At 40.4% G+C, this 16,662-nt stretch overlaps 1 protein-coding gene across 1 annotated transcript in view; it reads right to left on the reverse strand.

Moving 5' to 3' along the window:
- The window catches only part of LOC140848633 (serine/threonine-protein kinase TAO1-like), a 93,889-nt gene that overhangs the window by 42,352 nt on the left and 34,875 nt on the right, over nt 1-16,662 (reverse strand). Inside the window, exon 2 of the mRNA XM_073232901.1 lies at nt 7,495-7,574. The gene's annotated coding sequence lies outside the window, so the exon portion shown is untranslated. The remainder of the gene's footprint in view (nt 1-7,494; nt 7,575-16,662) is intronic.

Raw genomic sequence — 16,662 nt, forward strand, 5'->3', positions numbered from 1 at the left:
AATGAAGGGAGTACACTTAACCATGGAGGAGTTGACCCCTGCCCTCAGTGAGTACAACATCAGTGTAAAGAAGCCGCACTACTGACAGGATTGGTTTGAAGATGGCGGCATGAGAGGTGAGACAGAGGCCTCCTCCCAAAACCACATAGAGCATGAAAATATAATTAACACAGCTAATCCTGTGTGACCAATCCAAACGGAACAATATTTGTATTAGAGTTGGGGAAGTAATTAAAATGGCAAAGATCAAGGGTAAGGACAGAGTATTAAAAGAAGCCAGAGAGAAACACCTGCTTGGGGATAAAGCTCAGTGAAGAGGAAACACGTATTTACCAGGTGAAGGAGGCCTCGAGTTCAATCAAATGCGTTCTCCTCTGGATTTACTCAGCATGGCAATTACAAAATGTCACAGAATCTTGGTATTAATTAAATACGTTTTTTCCCTTTTTACATGTGTTTGACAAAGAGTATCAAGATTTGTTTTGACCCATTGAAAACTACTTCTTTATGGTGGCACAATGTCATCATGTTAATGAAAAAAACAATCTCCAAACTACATTCAGTATGGAAGGAGTTTTAAAAAGTCAGAGCCTGAGCGCCCACATCTTGTAAGGCTTGGTAATACTATCAGCAACACAGTCAGCAAGGCCCCCCAGAGGCAGCTCAGCAGCCCCGCTGGCAAAGTGCTCAGAGCCAGTCAGGGCTGCGCTACCCGGACTTCAAGGATAACGAATCTATAGACGCTCTGCCATCTGTTTTCCACTTTCAGGGTCGTGTGAGAAGTTATCCTAACAGGAAACAACCCCAAAAGCCCCTTGCCGACTGGAAGGAGTCAGTAAAATGGGGTGTATGTATGTAGGAGAAGCATAGAGAGGGGGAGGGAGGAGGAGGAGGAGGAGGAGGGAAGGAAGGGAAAACAAGCGGGAGGGACAGGGAGAAAGAAGGCAGAACGTTAGGAAGGAGCTAAGGATGTGGGGAGCCTTCACCGGCACAGAGCCCAGGAGGAGCGCCAGACTCGCACACCCCAGAGCCAAGTGTTCGTCTCTAAACTGCCACCTCCTCCACTCCCCACCCTGTTTGAAACCTTCCCCACATGCAAAGGAAGACACATGACTTCAAATCGGGACCAGCTTAGGACGGAGCTCTTCTGAATGTGTACAATAGATCTGAGTCATTTGTTCGTTTTGTAAACATGAAGAAATCACACTTTTAAAACTTCCTCCTTCATGACTTCACAGTACTTGATAATATGCTTAGCATGGAACATTTACCCTTTTCCTTATCCATACCCAAAGATGTCAAGAGGTACAGATTTTTTTCACTCATTGAGACAGGTGACAATTAAGAGAGAGCTCAGTAGGGCGGCAGAAGCGGGAGGGACAGTGGCCGTGGTGTCTAAAGCCTAGGCCGGGCCACACAGCACTGAGGAGCAGCCCAGGAGAGCATTTCACCAAGGCCGCTGCCTTCCTCTAGGAAACCATCCCACTCAGCTCCCCAACCCCCAAGTGCCCACTCAGTCAATCAGTGGTAATGACCTGTTTATGCCACTGTCATCCCCCCCCGATCTGTAAACAACTGAAGAACAGGGACCATTTTTGTTCATCTCTGTGTCCCATGCATGGCACATGGTAGGGGCTCAGTTTCAGTAGCTGGAATCCAAACTTGTGGCGTCTTTGGTGGGTTAAAAATTGCTCCCTCGCTTTTCTGTGGAAAAGGAGTTCTGCATAAGACCTAGAGAAGAGTTCTGGGAGCCATGGATTCAGGAGGGTGGGTCACCTCTAGACCTAGGTACCACTTGGCTCTATCATAAATTGGGGGATACATGCTAAATTTCCTGTTTCTTCCCATTTATTTCATTAGGATAATTAAGATGAGATAAAATGAGGAAAAACTTAATGTATGTATCAAAGTAGTAACAAAAACATCATGAGTATGGATAACCTGGCGGGTGGGGTGGGGGGACAGTTTCTGAAAAGGCAAAGCAGGATGACTGGTTGATCTTGTTTTCATCTGCAAAGCCTACGGGTGTCCAAGCGTTAGCACTCGTGTTCAGTCCACACGCTTCATTCATGGGCGCCAGATGACAGCCCGGAGGCAAGGGCAAGAAGAGACTGGAAGGCAGGGACAAAACAAAGTAAGCATAAGGAAGGCGTGGAGAAAAGAGGGTCTCAGAACTTATTTTACAGACTCGATAGGAACATAAAAAGGTCTCAAATCTCTGCCTTTATGAGCTTGTGATGAGGATGATGCGGTTGGGTCACAGCTACTTCCCTTTTCTTAATTTTGCTCCATTTCCCCTACTCTAGACCTGGTGGTAAACAGCGAGATGCCACGGGACAATCAACACACGACGCCCAACGCTGCAGGACATGGCCAGCCTCCGCCTCCCCAGTGTCTCTGACTACAGCTCTCCTCCGTGGCTAGAAATTCCCTTAAGACGCAAGAGAAGCACGGTGAGGGAACCGGATGGGGGAGGCCTCCCTCTCTGAGGCCCTCAGCTGCGAGCCCTGTGAAGGAGAAGGTAGGATATTCATATCGAAATTTCACAACAGTCTAGAGAGCGAATAAAGGAGGCAGGCCAAAAATACATGAAGGGTGACTATCAAGGAGGTAGGGAAATTATGTAGGGGAGGTAATGAGCACACTAATTATAATAGTCCTAATTAGGGGAAAGGGAGCAAAATAAAGAAAAGGGAAGTTTCAGTGTTCAGGAAAAACTCTGCTGGGCCCATTAAAGGAGCGATGAGCTCCTCAGCCTCTTCACACAGACCGAAGGCCATTCAACTTGACCAAGTTGCTTCAGAATGAGCTAAAATTATTTAAAGGGAATTTTATTTTTGTTACCCAAACTAGACTAGGTTACTTGATGACACACAGAAACCTCTTGTATCTAATTTTATCATTCTGTTCTCAATTCTAAGTTAAACAGTACAGTAGCTCATGATAAAAAGCCTGTGACTATTTCATTCCAAAAATATGATTTGACATGTAGGGAGATCAAAACTGGCAAAGCGAGAACAAGGAAAAAGAATGAAATATAGTCAAATATGCTTCAATTCACAACAGATTTACAGATGAGAGCTAGCAAAAAGGAATATTAAAAGTAGGACTTGTTTCTCTTATTTTTCAGAACTAATTCAATTTCCTTATTTTTCAGTTAATACATAGATGGCAATTAAACTTGATCCTTGTCAGTAAACAGTAAGGAACATTAGCTTTCAAGTTTTAACCTAATTTCATAATGACAGTCTAGAACAACTCTCACACCAGTTGAATAACTGACTTGGTTAACCTTCATGTTGTACTAAGAGACTGCAGTATTAGAGTTTATGGTTTCTTTCCTAGCATCAGGAGTAAAACTTTAAGAAAATGTATTTTTTCTTCCTCATTAGCCCAAGGTATGATTCGTGCCACTTTCATTTGGTGAATGTTTGCTGACCACCACTATTTCTGAGGCACAGAGGATATAGAGGCTGGGGACTGAAACATACAAGTAAACCGGTGACTACAGCCTAGCATGCGGGGCACCAGTGTAGACATGAGCTTAGGAGGCTGTGGGAGCTCACAGGAAGGCTCTAAACAGGAAGGCAGGAGGGATGCTGACACTGGGAGGAATCTTGAAGGAAAAGGAGGTAAGATGAACAAAGGCCAAGAGTGAGTGAGAGAAAGCAGGCTTGCACCCATCATCCTCAGCGGGCGTTCAAGAGCAGCAACTCCAACACGTACAGATACAGTTACATACACTGTAATAAGTTAAGTAATAAACACCTTTTAAAGTGGTTTTCTGATGTTACTTGGTATTTTAATCCATATAATTATTTAAATGTCTCCTGAAATGTAAGCTATATACAGGTGCTTGACTGCTTCCTCTTCCACCCACCCACCTACCACCATTAACTGAGGGTTTATCATGCCTGGTGGGCCCTGCATATACCAAGGTCAGAAAGACATAGCCCCTGATCTCAAGGACTAACTGTCTAGTGTTGGAACAGAAAGTACCATTAAAATACAGTGTGGTAAGTAATATGAGTTTCAGCAGTGGGCTCCAGAGGAGAAAGATGATTCTAAGCAGGGTAGGAGGGCTGCTGCTGGGCCCCTGGGTGGGAGTGATCAAGATGCCTTTAGAGACAATGACTAAGGCTACTTGCCATCTCTGTATTAGTTCTGAGTGTGTGGCTCAGGAATGCCAGGGGAGGATGGAACACAGCTAGACCTGAATGACACCAGATATTGCTAAGTGATGACCCTTCCATAGCAGCTAAAGTGACAGGGCACTTAAAGAAATTTATCCTCTCTGCATGTGAATTACAAACATACAACATTTTTTGACAAGATTTCTTAGGGTAAATCATATCTTGTGAGGAGGTACTCGGAGCTCTCCCCAGCTTGTCTGCTCATGCTTGCTCTTTATGTCAGTAGTAAATTCAGGGCTAGAGCTATAAATAAGTTTTCAGAGAATGCTTTAAAAACAACCTTTGGTCTGATTTCAGATCCTAAGATGTCTTAAAGCACCCCGATGGCCTGATTCAGTCTTTATCAAAAAACCTTTTCCATAAACATGCAATTTCATCATACATATTACTCCTGTAACAAATTTCATTTAAAATCCTACTTCTGACAACAGGCACTATATTTTGAAAGGATAGACAGCCTGCAGGCAGATTTTAAAGCAGAGTTTACAACACTCAGGATTTTATAATGCAGGTTTTCATCTTGTACAAGATTAACTATATACTTGCTAACTTGATTTTTCTTTTCTTTTCTGTATTGCTTCTGAGGTTCTGATGAAATGTTTGCTGCCACTGCTAATGAAATTCAGAAAAGGACCATTGGTTTTTTTACTTTGCTTGGGAATTTTGATGCAATAGATGTTTTCACACTGCTGTCAGAACAAATAAGATTTGTTATTTCTAAGTGTAGAAAGAACATAGCTTTTCAAAAGAAAAGTGAAAAGAGAATTCAAGCAAAAGGGACTTAGGGAAATCTGGCAGGAAGAAAGTTTTGTGTTCTGTTGATCTGAGTGCATGAGAAAAATGTTTTTAAGAGCTTTTATATCAAAGGCAATTTTTTTCAACCACCATCTAGAAGAGAAAAACACAGTGCCTTGAAGTCAACTGTTTGTTAATTATAAGAAAATAGTGCTTTGGTGGAAAGTGCACCAGAATGACTGAAAGTTCCCAGCTCTGCAAGCAAACAGCTGTGTGACCTGGGAGCGGTGCCACTTAACACTATTGTTCTTGACCTTGCCCTTCCTCCAATCTGAGAAAGGGCTGAGAATAGGAAGGAGGTAGACTCTGTAGTTTCAAAAACCATTCAGTTTTAAATCCTCTATCCTTGCAGTCATTGTCAAAATTATGCCCAGAGAGGAATCAGGGTACAAACAAACAAAGATTTTCCTGAATATTTAGGTAGTTGCCTCCAATGACTTCATTTGATCGTAAGGGAAACCCGCTGCCTTCAAGAGTCAATCTATTTGCAAACCAAACTTGCACAACATCCTAATTTGTTACAGAAATAAGTGGCCATTAGTAACTTAGGCCACTCGGCTAGAATCTCTCATGCTCTGCAGTGGATTAGAACCTTAGCTCTACATCTGCAGGTCACTGTCTTAGCCACAGACTGGAACTTTCTAAACCAAGTCCAACAAAGGAGCTGTGAGTAAAGGGAATATTCTTTCTTTGGGGAGTTTTATTTTTTAACAAAGTGAGAGTACCAAAAAACAAATTTTTACTCTCTGAAGTTTTATTTTAGTCATTTTTAAGCCAATAATATTCCAATACTGTGTTGTGGTTCAATGTTGTGAGCGGAAACTGAGAGACAGGCAATTCAACCTTGGATTCCTCTATGGTCCACATGTTAATTATGCTGTGTCATGAGGGCCATGTTCCATCCCTGAGCTGTTATGCTGACAGCCCTCCTTGACCATCAAACCATACTTTTCATCTGTGCATCTCTTTATGTATTGTAATACATAATTACATTTAATTGTCATATTATCCTAACCTTACTGATATTCACAGAGGTTAAGTGCTTTTAAGTTGATCACAGTTACTACACAAGCAGAATGAGTGTAAACCCAGTTCTCTTTATTCTAAATTCAGTGCTTTCCTAATGAAATGCCAGAGGACCAGTGGTTAATAATTACTGTGCATTTACTATGTGTCAAACATGGGCTAAGAGTTACATGTCAGGTTATCTTATTCTATCATGATAATAATTCTATGCTGTAGATATTATTACTAACCCCACTTACAGATGTGGAAAGTGAGACCACAGAGAGGTTACATAACATGCCCAAGGTCAGAGAATTATCAAGAAGCACAATCAAGATTCAAAGGCAGGTGGTTTGCTTTACCAACTTGTCTTTCAACAATTAGGCCAGAGTGCCTTCCTACGATAGCATAGCCACCCTCATCAGTTTCCGCCCATAATTTAAGTGAAAATATCTGCAAGAGTCCAGGCCTGCCCAAAATAGCTGGACACTAGAGCTCCGAGTCATGTGTGACACAGGTCGCTGTGTCAGTTCATCCTGTTTTTGCACAGCTGACGATTACTCACAGTGCCCAGGCACAGTGCGCTACATACAGATGATGCACAGTAACTGTGCTGAATGGAACCCAGTGAAAATTACCAGGTCATCATCAACAACGACTGACCTCCTGACTTTTGCAGGCTTGTATCTGTTTTAAAATTAAGAGACAAACACCTGAGATCACATGTAAGTTCTGACTCACAAATCAAGGGAATAAGTAGAACAGAGGTTAAGTGTGTGACCACCAACTATATGTAGCCTGCAGACAGGTTTTGTTTAGCAACACATTGCTTTTAAATTTTCAATCAATAGCTAATATTTAAAATTTAAGCTATTTCATTAAAAAAAACAAATTTCCAGTTTCTATAGAAAAGTTGGAAGCTATAAGACACTAGACAAGGGCATCTGTTCTCTAGAGCATCAATTTCAATGGGAGGGGTTTTTATCCACTTACTTTCTTCCTTGTCCCCAATACGATCTGAGTTTGCAAGCTATGAGCTATAGAGAATGTGCAAGAAGACTTCTAAGTCCATCTGAGTCTTCTATAATTCTTGAATCACTGTTTCAAAACACGCGATAGCCTTGCAGCATACATGGCACATGGAAATTTTAGTCACTTAGCCCCTGAGCTTTCATTTTTGCCTCAGATAGCAAAATAAACAGACAGCTCACACTTAACTTGGTTTAGCCGTCTCTAAAATGAGAATGTCTCCAGTATTAAAGCACCACCACAAAAATGACAAACCAGCTTCGTGTCCTTTCACTGGCTCCAGGTCAAATGACCTACACAGTTTTTTGCCGTGCTCTGCACAGTTGGGGCAAATAGCAAATGGTATCTCACTGATGTGTTTTAAGGGTGAAATGCTATCATTAGCAAAAACTCTGAATGTTTTTTAAAGTCATCTTCATCTACTTATAACTGTCAGAGTTGTTGGCAAGAAGTTGACTTTGCATTCACTGACCTCTTTGGGGTAGGTGGGCAGAGCTCCTGAACAAGTCCGTGGTCTCTGCAGCTATGCTACTATTCAGGAAGACTGGAGGTCTGTACAGCAGCAGCCAGGTAGGTAAACATGAAGGTGAGAAAGTCTTAAATTACTAAACATGTTTATTCAATCCAAATATAGTCACAGACAAACTACAACAGTATAAAACGAGATTTCCCTTACCAAATTTTAGATTTTAGATGTAATAAAAATCTTTTCTCCATTAGTCAGTTAATTGCTATTGAATCCTGTGTCTTAAATAAAAACATCTAGAGACATTTAAAGGCTTTCTCCTGTCTGGGTCCCAAACAAAAATGTAATGAAACATACTAGGGGTCAAAAGCATTGCTGCAAGTATATTCAGTATCAGTTTATATTATAATCAGCTATATTATAATCAGACTTCAAATAATAGAGACTTTCTTTTTTTAAATGAGGTTAATAGGATCATTCTGAACAGGACTATTTGTGTTACTATCATGTACGATGATAGGGAATATGCAGTGTCTTCATTGTTAAAAAAAATTCCTGCTTGTTAGAAAGTCTGCAGTCAACTTAGCTTTATTGCATGAAATAAGCAGTTTGCACACACAACAATAAAACTGTTTAAGAGAAGAACGTAATAGGCTTAGCAGATGTTGCAATCACAGAACATTCTAGATAAACGGTTTTAAAAGACATTTCCTCAGTTTAGAAACTCTTTGGAAAATCAAATTTAGTTGCTGAATTTATGCACACTCTCTCTGAGGTAGTATTTGGGCCTGTTTTTCTCTAGTAGAAATACAAGACTAAGTTTACAATGAACCAACTTCCAGCAACGGTAGCTCACATTACCCAAGTTCCTGCTTGTGTTACTAACAAAGACATCTTGGTGGTTTCTTCCAAAAATCATCTTTACCATTTGTTTGCTGAAAGCTTTTGGAGAGTTAAACTGTCACTTTCTTAGTTATGAGTGCTTCAACGTTTATTCAACAACCACTAAATGAGGACATAGAGATGGTTCCTGCCTGCAAGAAACTTATGCTTTACCAGGAACACCAAATACGACAAATAAAATACATGCTTGTTGTTATACAGTTTAAGCCATTTCTTGCTAATCTGTAGGGAGTGTAAAAGACTGTGCTGGGTTTATTACGTTCATCCTCTGCTAATAAACAATGCAACGTTCAAAAGGACAAGTTTTTTAAGGCTGATGAATGAAGAAAAGGATTTTAGCTCAAACGAAAGAAAAAAGTGTTACAATTTTAAAATGTGGCTTAATGCAAACTATCTACAGGCAAGCATGGAAATCAGCCAACATTTTAAAGGTACATGCTTCTTTCCTAACAACAAGGTTGGATGATGTGTTTGATTATTTTCATAAATTATAAGTTATTATTTATATGTCTTAGTGTCTCAACTATTAGCTTCGAAAAAGAAAAATATCAAGCCATCTTTCCATCTTAATGCATCCGTTCTCCTTATGACCACTACATGCACTTTACCTAAACATTCATGCTGTATCTGAAACAAGTTTAGGCAGACTTTACTTACTCCAGTCTACCAGTTTGATTCTAATTATTACTCTTACCTAACAAAATGCTTGTTATCATAACATACTCCACTCTAGTTTATTTGTGAGGGAAGTCTTAGAATGGTCATTACCGTTCTTAAATAACAAGACCATTTCTCACATGGAAGTTATTCTTCTGACAGTGGCATAGAATATGTTAATGTTCACACTGCCATAATCAACCACTTGCAATATATATGCAGAAGGGGGCAACCCCTGATATGTCTCAGTGTTCCATCTGTGCTGCCTCAGGCTCAGCCGTGTTTCAGCTCCCAGGCGCAGTGACCCACAGCTATCAAAATATTTACCCCTAAAATAGCTTTGTAATAAGAGTGGAATGTCCTTTTTCATGATTTCCTTTGAGAAATACATATGTATTTAACTGGCAATTCTAAACTTTTGGAGATGATAAATCACGTAAATCTACTTATTAAAAAAAAATCCCTTCATGGTGGTTATGGGTGATGTATTATAATACCCACACAAATACACAATATGTTTAACATGCTTTACATTTTCACCTTTGATGATGGCCCTATCCTCCAGCTATGCCTCAATTGCAGTCCCATCCTGGTTCTCACTGTGAGCTGAACCGTCCCTGATAGATGGTTAGTAAGCCGACAACATTAGGTATGAACCTTCCTCTTCGGTCATCAAAGGCATACCAACACTATACATAGCTAGTGAAAGGTGAAGGGTGACAGAGGATTTTGACCAGATATAAAAGCAAACATCAGTAGTGGAACTGCAATTTACATTACAGAATGAAAAATGAAACAACACCCAAAATAAGCAAAGGGGAAACATCCCTCCTGATTGAAGCAAAAGCATACCCAAATCTACCCAGGTTACAAATAGCCAATCCTCACTGCTGAGGAAAATACCTCTACCATCTGTATACATGGTCACTGCATAATCAGTACCTAAAAACAATGGGTGGTCACTTTGGGTTACCCTGAATGTGAAGGGCAAGGGGAAAGGTCAGTTCCAGCAAGGCTCACACACACACTGCACTTGCCTTTGTTCCTGACTGTTCCCAGGGCCCAGCCGGGGCACCCCCTTTGCTTCACCTGGTCTAGCATTCTGCCTTCAGGGCTTCTTTGCCATCCCCAACTTCCAATCCTTGGAAGAAACCAGACAGGGTGGCAAGGAAACCTGACAGTAGGCCAGGACAGGGCATTCAAGAGCCTCTAACTGGTACCACCCGAGGGCCCCAAAGATTTCTCAGTATCTCCACGGGAATGTGGCACTTGTTCTACATAAATAGGAAGAATTCTCTTAACTTTTTTCTTTTTAACAACACAATAGAAGTAAAATAACAAAATATCCATGCTTACTTCTCTCCAAAACAACGGAGACCACCATCATATAATACAATCAATGAAAATCCAGCAAATATTTGTTGGGCTATATGCACGGCATTGCAAACCCAGACAATTTAAGAGGTCAAATATGTTTAATTTTTGGAGTCCCTCACCCTAACATCGTATCAAACATACTAAAAGCTATACTCATAACCCACACGAAAAATAAGTTTATGGCCAAAACATTTTTGAAAGAATTATTCTATTTTTGTTTTTTAAACTATTTGGCTATGGGTTACTCATTTATGTTTGCTATAATTTCGCAGTAATCACTCCCAAGTTTAACATTTAATGAAGATAACATAGTTAGTTTTATATTTGTTTGCTTAAACACTTATTTTTGATCCTATACTTTTTTTTTTTTTGAGAGGGCATCTCTCATATTTATTGATCAAATGGTTGTTAACAACAATAAAATTCTGTATAGGGGAGTCAATGCTCAATGCACAATCATTAATCCATCTCAAGCCTAATTCTTGTCTGTCTCCGATCCTATACTTCTTTGTGTGTTTCAGCCAATCATTTTTCTTTCAAGATCTCCAACATTTTTGAGGTTTCTGAAAAGTATGATATCATTTGGTCATTGTGCCCCTACTGCCTAATGAATACCCCGGTGGCCTTGACTGTGATACCAAGAGAGAGGCAACTTGAAGGGGAGATGCCTTCCTCAGGAACTGGCAGGAAAGATATTGAGCATCAAGAGCAGGAAACCGAGGTGAGGCAGAGGATGGCTGACAGATCTCACGTGACAGAGGTACAGGTTCGGCCAAACAGCAAACAGGATATCCAACCATTCAGCAATCACTCTGTGTATGCCCATCAAGAGACACAGATGAAAAAAGCACTTTCCTCCCCTCAAGGAATTCATAACCTAGTAGGGGCAACAGGACTTTAATGTAGAATGCAGGGGCACAGTGTGAAACCTGATGTAACAAAGACCTCAAGCACCACAGAAATACAGAGGAGGGAGCTTTCACCAGGGCCACCAAATTGCACAACTGCAGGGGTGTCATTCACACTGTCATCTATGTGAATGGTATTCCCCATAGTTGTGCAGGGTGGTGGTCATGGCTGAAGGGATAATAAAAGGTTTTCCAGAAGAGATGGAATTTGGGCAAGTCTGTGAAAGACCAGATGCTCCTCCAATTATAAGCAGTGTAACCTCCACGAGTGTCCATTTATTCATCTCTAATAGGGATAATAATACCGACTTCATTGAATTATTACGAGAGAACAAAAAGATGTATACAGTATACTATCCATACCAACTCCATCCCTCCTTCCATTTTCCCTCCTTTCTGTACTTGAGCTTCTACCACATCTGGCACTCTACCAGGCACTTTATTTTTTATTTATTTATTTTTTAAAATTCATTTTATTATCATTAATCTTCAATTACATGAAGAACATTATGGTTACTAGACTTCCCCCTTTACCAGGTCCCCCCATACAAACCCCATTACAGTCACTGTCCATCAGCGTAGTAAGATGCTGTAGACTCGCTATTTTCTTCTCTGAGTTGCACATCCCTCCCTATGCCCCCCCTCACATTATACATGCTAATCGTAAGGCCCCCCTTTTTTTTCCTTGCCCTTATCCCTCCCTTCCCTCCCCTCCTGCCCAGTCCCTTTCCCTTTGGCAGCCATTAGTTCCCTCTTGGGTTCTGTGAGTCTGCTGCTGTTTTGTTCCTTCAGTTTTTCTTTGTTCTTATACTCCACATATGAGTGAAATCATTTGGTACTTGTCTTTCTCCACCTGGCTTATTTCACTGAGCGTAGTACCCTCTAGCTCCATCCATGTTGTCTACCAGGCACTTTATATATGAGGGACGATACACACAGTTTGTCTTCATGAAATGTACAGTAAAATGACGCTACTCTATTACTAATTATTCTACAGAGAGTGGTAGGAGGAAGGTGGGTCAACTAAAAGCATAAGCAAACAATTAAGTCATCCACTTTTTCAGGAGAAAGAAAGAGGGTTTCAGGGTGTTAATAACTCTGCTGGTGGTAGGACTGAGAGAGAAGCAAGAGACAACTGCTCAGCAACAGCAAGTTAGGGGGTACAGCAGAGTGGCAAATAAGTGTTATCTACTATCTTAATTCTCATCAACTGATTACCTGGAAGGCTGTGAATGAACTCATGACTGTCCGTATTCACGATGGGCACTGCAGAGGCTTGGGGTGCGATGTGAGTGGTAAACCAGGCATTCTTTGTCTAAATGATATTATGTTGCCTGTCTTTGTAAAAAGCCATGTCTGGAAGATCTGTGTCATTTCTTCAGCAGAGATCTAGAGCACTAGAGCAGGCAGGAGACCCAGGAGGGAGGGGGGTAGACTGCTGGTCAACTGCTGGCACAGTACCAGGCCAAGAGATCAAAGGAATACAGGTTTGTGGTGCCTGCTGTAATGAATTGGTTTGGTATGGAATTCATACTGGGCTGAGTCACCAAAATGGAGCCAATGGATTGGAAAAGTGAAAGAGACCGAGTTTTGGAGGCAGAGAGTCTTGTGTTCAAATTCCAGCTCTTCCAATTACTAACTTCTTATGGCACTTCATCTTTCTGAACCTTAGATTCTCTTGATAAAACATGTGGATGTTAATACTTACCCCATAGGGTTACGGGAATGGTTAAAACACACTGTGCAGCACCTAAAATACACTGGAAGTTCAACAAATAATACTTCTGTTTTCTGAAGGGACTGGAGAGCCATACATAGAAAATTCTATAAGGAGTGAAACTCTACTGATGGAGTTCATAGCTCACTGGGGAAAGGTAATTTTTAACCAAAAGTTTTAATGTAAGATGACAAGTGGAGGCAAGAATTAGGTACAAACGACATGGGATCAGAAAACGGGATGGGAGAGAAATCAAGGGAAGTTTCACAAAAGTTGCTTCAAAGGACATCAATTTTTTTCCAAATGGAGTGAAAGAAAGACATTATTCTATGAAGAAGTAAGAGTAGGTAGAAGAGATGAGAGGTGTGAAGTGTTTTAGGGGCTTTTCAGCTGAGATGTCAAACTCATACAAGACAAAAAGCAAGAAAGAAGATGGGAAAAAGGAATGAGTCATGTGCTGAAGCCAGTGAGCATAACTTATTGTTTGTTGTATTATTATTATCATTATTTTTTATTTTGGTATCATTAATCTACAATTACATGAAGAACATTATGTTTACTAGGCTTCCCCCTTCACCAAGTCCCCCCCACATACCCCTTCACAGTCACTGTCCATCAGCATAGCAAGATGCTGTAAAATCACTACTTGTCTGCTCTGTGTTGCACAGCCCTCCCCGTGCCCCCCTCGCACTATACATGCTAATCGTAATGCCCTCTTTCTTTTTCCCCACCCTTATCCCTCCCTTCCCACCCATCCTCCCCAGTCCCTTTCCCTTTGGTAACTGTTAGTCCATTCTTGGGTTCTGTGATTCTGCTGCTATTTTGTTCCTTCAGTTTTCATTTGTTCTTATACTCCACTTATGAGTGCAATCATTTGGTCCTTGTCTTTCTCTGCCTGGCTTATGTCACTGAGCATAATACCCTCTACCTCCATCCATGTTGTTGCGAATGGTAGGATCTGTTTTTTCCTTATGGCTGAGTAACATTCCATTGTGTATATGTACCACATCTTTATCCATTCATCTACTGAGGGACATTTAGGTTGCTTCCATATCTTGGCTATTGTAAACAGTGCAGCAATAAACATAGGGGTGCATCTGTCTTTTTCAAACTGGAGTGCTGCATTCTTAGGGTAAATTCCTAGAAGTGGAATTCCTGGGTCAAACTGTATTATTATTTTTATTATCTTCAGATTGGCCCAAAATTTCAAGACCAATCAAGAACAAATAGATTAATACACTAGAATTCTAACCTTAGTGAAACTAAAGATGCATTTATCCTGCATAGAAAACAACCTAATTGGCAAATAAATAGCGTAGAATTGGAAATGTCATGGCCCATATGAAAAACACCTGCCCAACTGAAAACTGGTATGTGACATCCAGTTAAATGAGAGAAGAGCTTGACAACTCAGAAAGCAACTAGTTTTTGAAAGCTAGTATTGTCTTTTAAAAATTCAGTGACAGAAAAATAAAATCACTAAACTGACAGGAATTACAATGAAATTAATACAAGGAAATGTCATTTAATTTTAAAGGGTCCTATTTTGCTCATTTACTTTGGGACTCCTTATTTTAAATAAGTTAAAACTTTTTTTGTTTTATTTTATTATTTTGCTGTTTTAAAATCCTGAGTGCTTGAAGCTTTCATTTGTGTTTGGGATCTCCAATCCACCACACAGTATGTGTTGCACTTCACCTGTACAAAGGGGGTGGGTGGGGAGCAGGTACAGAGCAGATAGGCCTTAACACAGTCTGAGAGGTCCTTATCTCAGGAGCACTGGAAGGCCTCTGAGAATGAAATCATCAATGAGGTGAATCATCGGCAACACATTCCACCTTGCAAAAGGAGACGCACCTGAACTCAGCGTGAATTGTGCTGAAGAGGGCAGAAGAGGTACCTAGCGGGACTGCTTTACAAAACCGAGGCACCCACTAACTCCGGGTTTCTCATCAGGAGCAGCAGATTATCAAGGAATGATCACATTCCTAAAACTCTCACACTGACCATCCAGCGACCCCATGTCCCACGTACAGAAACAAAGTCATGGGAAAGATACCAGCTGACCCAACCTGCCATCTGAGCCAGGAATGGGGTCAGAATTTAAAAACCAGTTTCCAACTTCACCATTCATTTCTTAGCTCACCCTACTAAACTGAAAGATACAGTTCAGAGGATCATCTGATAAATCATGATCATACTGTGGTATAAATAAAGAATTAAATAAAAACCAATTGTAACCTCAAATGTGCCCATAAATTGTAAGTTGGATAGGTAGTTTTGAATAACACTTTCCAATTCTTTTGAATTAAAATAAAATTTAAGATGTTGTAGGAAGGCAGTTCAAACAAAAGCTAATTTTGTTTAATGAACTAACCAGGAAGGCATTGTGAAAGTACTGTGCAACTAAATGCTTAGCTAATTACTGTGAGATCAAATAACTGTTACCATAGTTACTGGACACTGTTTTCCATAATAACTTTTATCACTTCAATAAATCTTTGTGATGCAAGAAATATAAAAAGTTTACTGTAACATGACTATAATGTTTTGGAAGGCACACACTGATGACTGACCTACTGAAATTACCTTCCCATATTTGTCAGTGAACAAGGGGTGATACTGTATCTAGTTGACTCAATATCAGAATGTTTCACTGGCTTCTTTTATAGACTGTAATTCCTCAAAAGTTGAATCTACCTGGTCCTGTCATTCAATGGAAAAAATCAGAGTGCACCCTCAGTGTTATATCTTCTCTTTGAATGAGAATAAAAATAACAGCAACTATTTATGAAGCAATAATTGTCGGGTTCCACACTAGGAAGCTGACATACATCATCATCTAATCCCTCCCACACTGTTATAGCCCAATGTCATTTCAGTTCCCTCTTGGGAGTGATTTCAAATCAGGTCTCTACAGCTCCAAAGTCAGTTCTCTTTCCATTATACCACAGAGCCTTATAACACAAAAGAGACAATTTCACTAACCGCTTTCTTGCTGCTAGTTTACAGAGTTAAAAGTTATACCAAACTGCCACTGAAGTCTCCCTGACATAATGACTGACTGCTCTGCTGGCGGAAATGATATCATCGCTCCACTGGAAAATGGGCATTCATTCCCTGGATATACTGGAGTGGAGACTTGGTTATACTGCTAGGGTTATATTACTATTCCTGGCTCCACCTGCTCCCCATCCACATATGCAGGGCTTAGTCATTTGGGCACTTTCACTCATATCCTGCTTGCCCTTTTCGAGACCTAAATGCAGAGATTTTTGAGTAAGTGAAATGGTGAAATGGTCTAATAAGTTAAGACTAACAATAAACTTGTAGTATGAGTGTGATAAGAAAAAGGAAACTGCATATTCCAAATCCGGTTCTGTCAGTGTGAGGCTGGATAGCCTTGGGCAAGTCACTGAGGATCTCTCTGGGTTTTCCCATCTGAATAATGGGGCAATAATCTCCACCTACTAACTCACAGGGATATTAGGTAGATAAGTTATTTAATGTCGTTGAGTTCTTTGAAGATACAAAGTACTAAGCATTACAATCATTATCAAGGTGAAATGAAAACCATACATATGATTACAGTTATTAAAAAGAATAAAAGGG

The sequence above is a fragment of the Manis javanica genome, chromosome 4 (genome assembly GCF_040802235.1).
Source record: "Manis javanica isolate MJ-LG chromosome 4, MJ_LKY, whole genome shotgun sequence".
Taxonomy (NCBI): Eukaryota; Metazoa; Chordata; class Mammalia; order Pholidota; family Manidae; genus Manis; species Manis javanica.